General features: G+C 44.2%; 1 long non-coding RNA gene across 1 annotated transcript; it reads left to right on the top strand.

The window, feature by feature from the left end:
- Positions 1–2,884: 2,884 nt before the first annotated feature.
- LOC119271065 lies at positions 2,885–3,403 on the top strand. The gene is made up of 2 exons (XR_005134410.1): positions 2,885–2,982; positions 3,082–3,403. It is a non-coding gene; the product is annotated as an uncharacterized LOC119271065 (long non-coding RNA).
- The last annotated feature ends 2,345 nt before the right edge of the window (positions 3,404–5,748 follow it).

Here is a 5,748-nt window from a genome sequence, read left to right as displayed (position 1 = left end):
GTGAAAGAAGAAAATCTTGACCGGAACACAAAATGGCAACAATAAGAAAAAGTTATCACCGGAGCAATGCATTTAAGAGTTCCGGATACCTTTCAGAAAGAAGTGACATATATTAGCATATTTTATCAAAACAATTCAATCTGCAAATTAGCAAACATGGACATTCCAGTGCATAGTAGTACGAAAAAAGGTGAAAAACTAGTGAACTGTGACACAATGTAACAGCTGAATCAACAAGGACATGTTAGAATGCGAACATATTGGAGATGAGAATTCCATTGACCTCTTATTGGACTCTTCAAATCAGATCACTGATGGCGCTTCCAGTAGCGAGGCTTCCCCATGGCAAGGCATCTTTCTGGCTATTGTAGCTCTGGAGGATTATGCCATCAGTAGATAATCTACCAAGACCTAAGGCTTCTTCATCCGGCCACGACTGCAGCCGCGTCCACATCGTCGTGGATGCTCCGCCATATCCGCCTGGACGAGCGCAGGCTCTTCATCACCAACCTCTTGTTTAGCCACGATGCCAAGGTGGCCACCAGGCGGCTTGAAGCCACAAACGACATGCTTGAGCACACATCGCGATGTTGGGGGTCACACCCGACAGCGACACCATGCAACGCGTCATGGCGGCGTTCATGGAGGCGTTGGAGCAATGCTAGCTCCCGGCATGGGCTAGCCTATGCAGGGCACTGCTCCTACCCCGTGCAGCGCCCACTCCACCATCACACCATATACCATGCAATCAAATTGGCAGATAGAGTGCAAAATAATGGAAAAAAATTGACAGAAAGATGAACAATGTGCAAGTAGCAACCTCAAAATACGAGGACTACTCGTTTTGAAGTTTCAGAAGAGTTGATCTCAGAAAACTTCAATTGAACGCAAGACCGAGTAGCAATGTACCCGGATCAGCAGCCTGATTTTTAGATGGTGTAGCTGGCAAATCTTCAAATCTAGTCCCCAATAAGGAAATCAAGAGCAGATCATGAAGTTAATATACAGAGCTTCCAGAAATCACACATTCACCTACATCCAAAATGAAGCCTCCACCATCCAAAATCACATGCCAAGTTCTTATAGTGTCCCAAAGGCAGTATGAAAGGCAGCGTAATGGATGATCAAATCATAAAACACAATCTAGTATTTACCAGCGATTCAGTGTCCTGCACGTCGGACTGGATCTCAGAAAGCCTCTGCTTCATCTTGTCTGCTTAGATCTCTCCATGTAAGACGAAACCAACAACAACAAATAGAAATAGGCACGGGAAGAGAGGGTGGCGGTCTTGGAGAAGACCTCGCAGATGCAGAGTCGCAGTACTGGCGCTCGTAGCCCTGGAACACCTCGCTGCTTATGATTGCTCCTCTTGATCGCCTTTCATGGCATGTATTAAAGATAAATGGTAGCTAACCAAACCTGGCCGCTGCCACCGCCCAGAGGAGGTTGAGTAGTCAGCCGTTTGCGTAGGTGAAAGCTGCTATGTACGTCCTTGATCCATCGCCCGCCGTCCAGGATCGACCCATGCACTTGAGACAATACTGGGCGCGCATCGAAGGAGACTTCATGGCTATGTCCCGGATCCACCGCCCCCTGTCCTGCTTGACCCATCCACAGGAATCAACACCGGACGCACCGACTCGTCGTCGATGCCGACGAGCTATTTCATTGCGAGGTCAAGGGGGACCACGGAAGGGCCGCGCTGGTGCCTGTGCTACGCGCTACTCGCTAGCGGCGTCAATTGGGAAGGGGCGGCTAGGGTTTGAACAGGGAGGAGGAGACACGGCTTGCGTGGATTTTTTGTTGCTTGCGTGCGTGGGTATGACGGTTTTGCTGGTTCTTTCACCGGATCGCATGGGGGTGGGGCCACGTAATTAAGAAGAACGAATCACGTTTGAGGTGGAACGTACGCAGGGAAAACCAATAGCACACGGGAGGGAGTCTCGACGAAGGGTTCGACGACGTAAGACGGGAAACGGAACGCTGCGTTTCTTTTAGGTATTATATAATATATTATTATTATTATTATTATTATTATTATTATTATTATTATTATTAGAGAATTAGAGATTAGGGATAGAGGTTAGAGATTAGAGATTATTTGTTTCCTAAAAATCTATTATTTATTTCCTAAAGCAAATTGCATTAATGAGAGAGATCTGTTGATTTGGCTAAGGTAGGAAAGAATCTATTATTTGTTTGCTAAAGCAAATTGCATTAATGGGAGAGATCCGTTGATTTGGCTAGGGTAGGAAAGAATCTATTATTTGTTTCCTAAATCAAATTGCATTAATGAGAGAGATTCATTGATTTGGCTAAGCTAGGAAAGTTAGATCCGTGATCTTTTGTCATTAGGAAAGTGTTGAAAATAAACCGTACCGGACTACCAACTCCTCCATTAGGTTTTTTTCGCTGGTTAATTTTCGTAGGTTTTTTTCGCTGGATTTTCTTGGTGCGATCGGAGGTTAGGCCCTCGAGTGCGTGGGGGCGGGTGGGGGCTTCGGTACGTGGTTTTTTCGGTTCATGACGGCTCAGTGTGAGGTGGGACGAGGTACCAAAAAAAACCATAAAAGGTGGGACGAAAAAAAACCTGGAAGCGAGACTACCAACTGCTCTATTAGGAGTAGAGATAGATGCTCTTCTTTTATCTATCTTTTTCATGTGAAATCGTCTGCTCAACGGTGCAATCTCTTAATTTCGTCTCCTTGCTCTACTAGAAAGCGTCTGTACATATCTTATCCTGAAGTCCACTTAATTGCTTTTAGTATGACAGAACTTATCCAATCTTTGTTTTCATGCTATTTTTGTATTACAATAATTAGCATTAATACCAAACCTACTATAAAAAGGGTTGCCATCTCATTTTCTCTTCCTCAAGGCTCACAAGCAGTCACTTTCCTACCAACGCCACATACAAGTTAGGATGAAGATTGCAGCTTTGACGCTACTCCTAACACTTTCCTTTCTTGTGTTAGCATCAAGTACGTTTAATCAGTTCCTCCAAGAGTGTTGCATGAACCAAATCAACAAAATTGTTCTTTCCATGATTTCCATTTCTTCTTGTTGGTAATATTTTGCAGATGCAGATACAAAACAAAGGTGTACATTCAAATACCTGAAGAAGTTTGGTGGGTATTCAATTGGTAGTTGTCAGGAAGATTGCCCCGAGTCCTTATGTGCACTGAGGACAAGGAATGCAATTTGGAGGCTGCTATTGTTGGCAAAATGTGCAGGTGTCTAATGTGCATACACTACTCCAAGGCTCCAATAAAGGAAACTGTAATGTTAACTAGCTAAGAAAATGTCAGTGCAGGTTTTCTAAAAATAATAACAATGCCATATCATGGGGTGTATTAGCATGACTATTCGCAATAAATCTTTATAGAACATAATTCAATGCTATGCCTTGAGTTTTGTACATGGTGTTATTAAGTGATCTATATATGAGGCGTTAAAAATACCACCTTCCTTTTCGACTATATCTAGCAAGGTATTACCAATATATATACGTTGGATATAAAAGCTCTAGAAGTGCCACTAGTGGGCTTGCCTTTTTTAACACATAGACCTAGACTTGATCTTTGACTCGGTTTTCTTCTGTCATCTCGTCTACTCTCCACATCACAAAGAAAATACTTAGGGTACAACCTTATAAAACTTATGTAAGATCATCAAGCACGGTTGATGTTGGATGAAAAAACTGATTTTTCAAGATGGAAATTTGGTGAATATTTGTTTGTCTCGAACAAATTAGTCTCACACAAAACTTTTGATTTTTAATCAATATCAAATATTATACTAACTTAGGTGTGGCTCTCCAATAATACAATAAGGTCCCATCATTCGGAGGCTAATACTAGGGTGAGATCAGCTTGAATTGCATGTTAGGATACCCCTCTGCATTCGCCAGCATCCATCAATGTGGAGATCCATTTATGGAGCCTAGCTCTGAGATGGATGTTGCTTCCAACCTTGCCTCCGACTCTGGCAATTCTTTCATTCTAACGATTCTACATGGTGGAACTCATCGACATATAGCTCAAAACACACCTCATGACTTAATAGTGTTGGGTTTCGTAGTAATTTCAAAAAATTTCCTACGCACACGCAAGATCATGTGATGCATAGCAACGAGAGGGGGAGTATGATCTACATACCTAGTAGATCGACAACGGAAGCGTTTGGTTGATGTAGTCGTACGTCTTCACGATCCGACCGATCAAGCACCGAAACTACGGCACCTCCGAGTTCGAGCACACGTTCAGCTCGATGAAGATCCCCGGACTCCGATCCAGCAAAGTGTCGGGGAAGAGTTCCGTCAGCACGACGGCGTGGTGACGATCTTGATGTACTACAGCAGCAGGGCTTCGCCTAAACTCCGCTACAGTATTATCGAGGACTATGGTGGCTGGGGCGCCGCACACGGCTAAGGAATAGATCACGTGGATCAACTTGTGTGTTCTAGGGTGCCTCTGCCTCAGTATATAAAGGACCAAAGGGGGGGAGGCTGGCCGACCACATAGGGCGCGCCAGGAGAGTCCTACTCCCTCTGGGAGTAGGATCCCCCCCAATCCTAGTTGGAATAGGACTTGTGGAGGGGGGAAAAGAGAGAGAGGGGCTGGCCCCCTCTCCTTGTCCAATTCGGACCAACGGAGGGGAGGGGCGCGCGGCCCATGTAGGGCTGCCTCTTCTCTTGTCCACTAAGGCCCATCATGGCCCATTTAGCTCCCGGGGGGTTCCGGTAACCTCCCGGTACTCCGGTAAAATCCCGATTTCACCCGGAACACTTCCGATATCCAAACATAGGCTTCCAATATATCAATCTTTATGTCTCGACCATTTCGAGACTCCTCGTCATGTCCGTGATCACATCCGGGACTCCGAACAACCTTCGGTACATCAAAATGCATAAACTCATAATATAACTGTCATCGTAACCTTAAGCGTGCGGACCCTACGGGTTCGAGAACAATGTAGACATGACGGAGACATGTCTCCAGTCAATAACCAATAGCGGGACCTGGATGCCCATATTGGCTCCTACATATTCTACGAAGATCTTTATCGGTCAGACCGCATAACAACATACGTCGTTCCCTTTGTCATCGGTATGTTACTTGCCCGAGATTCGATCGTCGGTATTCCAATACCTAGTTCAATCTCGTTGCTGGCAAGTCTCTTTACTCGTTCTGTAATACATCATCCCGCAACTAACTCATTTAGTTGCAATGCTTGCAAGGCTTAAGTGATGTGCATCACCGAGAGGGCCCAGAGATACCTCTCCGACAATCGGAGTGACAAAACCTAATCTCGAAATACGCCAACCCAACATGTACCTTTGAAGACACCTGTAATACTCCTTTATAATCACCCAGTTACGTTGTGACGTTTGGTAGTACCCAAAGTGTTCCTCCAGTAAACGGGAGTTTCATAATCTCATAGTTATAGGAACATGTATAAGTCATGAAGAAAGCAATAGCAACATACTAAACGATCGGGTGCTAAGCTAATGGGTTGGGTCATGTCAATCAGATCATTCTCTTAATGATGTGATCCCGTTAATCAAATAACAACTCATTGTTCATGGTTAGGAAACATAACCATCTTTGAGTAACGAGCTAGTCAAGTAGAGACATACTAGTGACACTTTGTTTGTCTATGTATTCACACATGTATTATGTTTCCGGTTAATACAATTGTAGCATCAATAATAAACATTTATCATGATTATAAGGAAATAAATAATA

This window comes from Triticum dicoccoides, chromosome 3A, assembly GCF_002162155.2.
Source record: "Triticum dicoccoides isolate Atlit2015 ecotype Zavitan chromosome 3A, WEW_v2.0, whole genome shotgun sequence".
NCBI lineage: Eukaryota > Viridiplantae > Streptophyta > Magnoliopsida > Poales > Poaceae > Triticum > Triticum dicoccoides.
The sequence above is the reverse complement of the archived record's forward strand: the minus strand, read 5'-3'. Positions and strand labels throughout refer to the sequence as shown.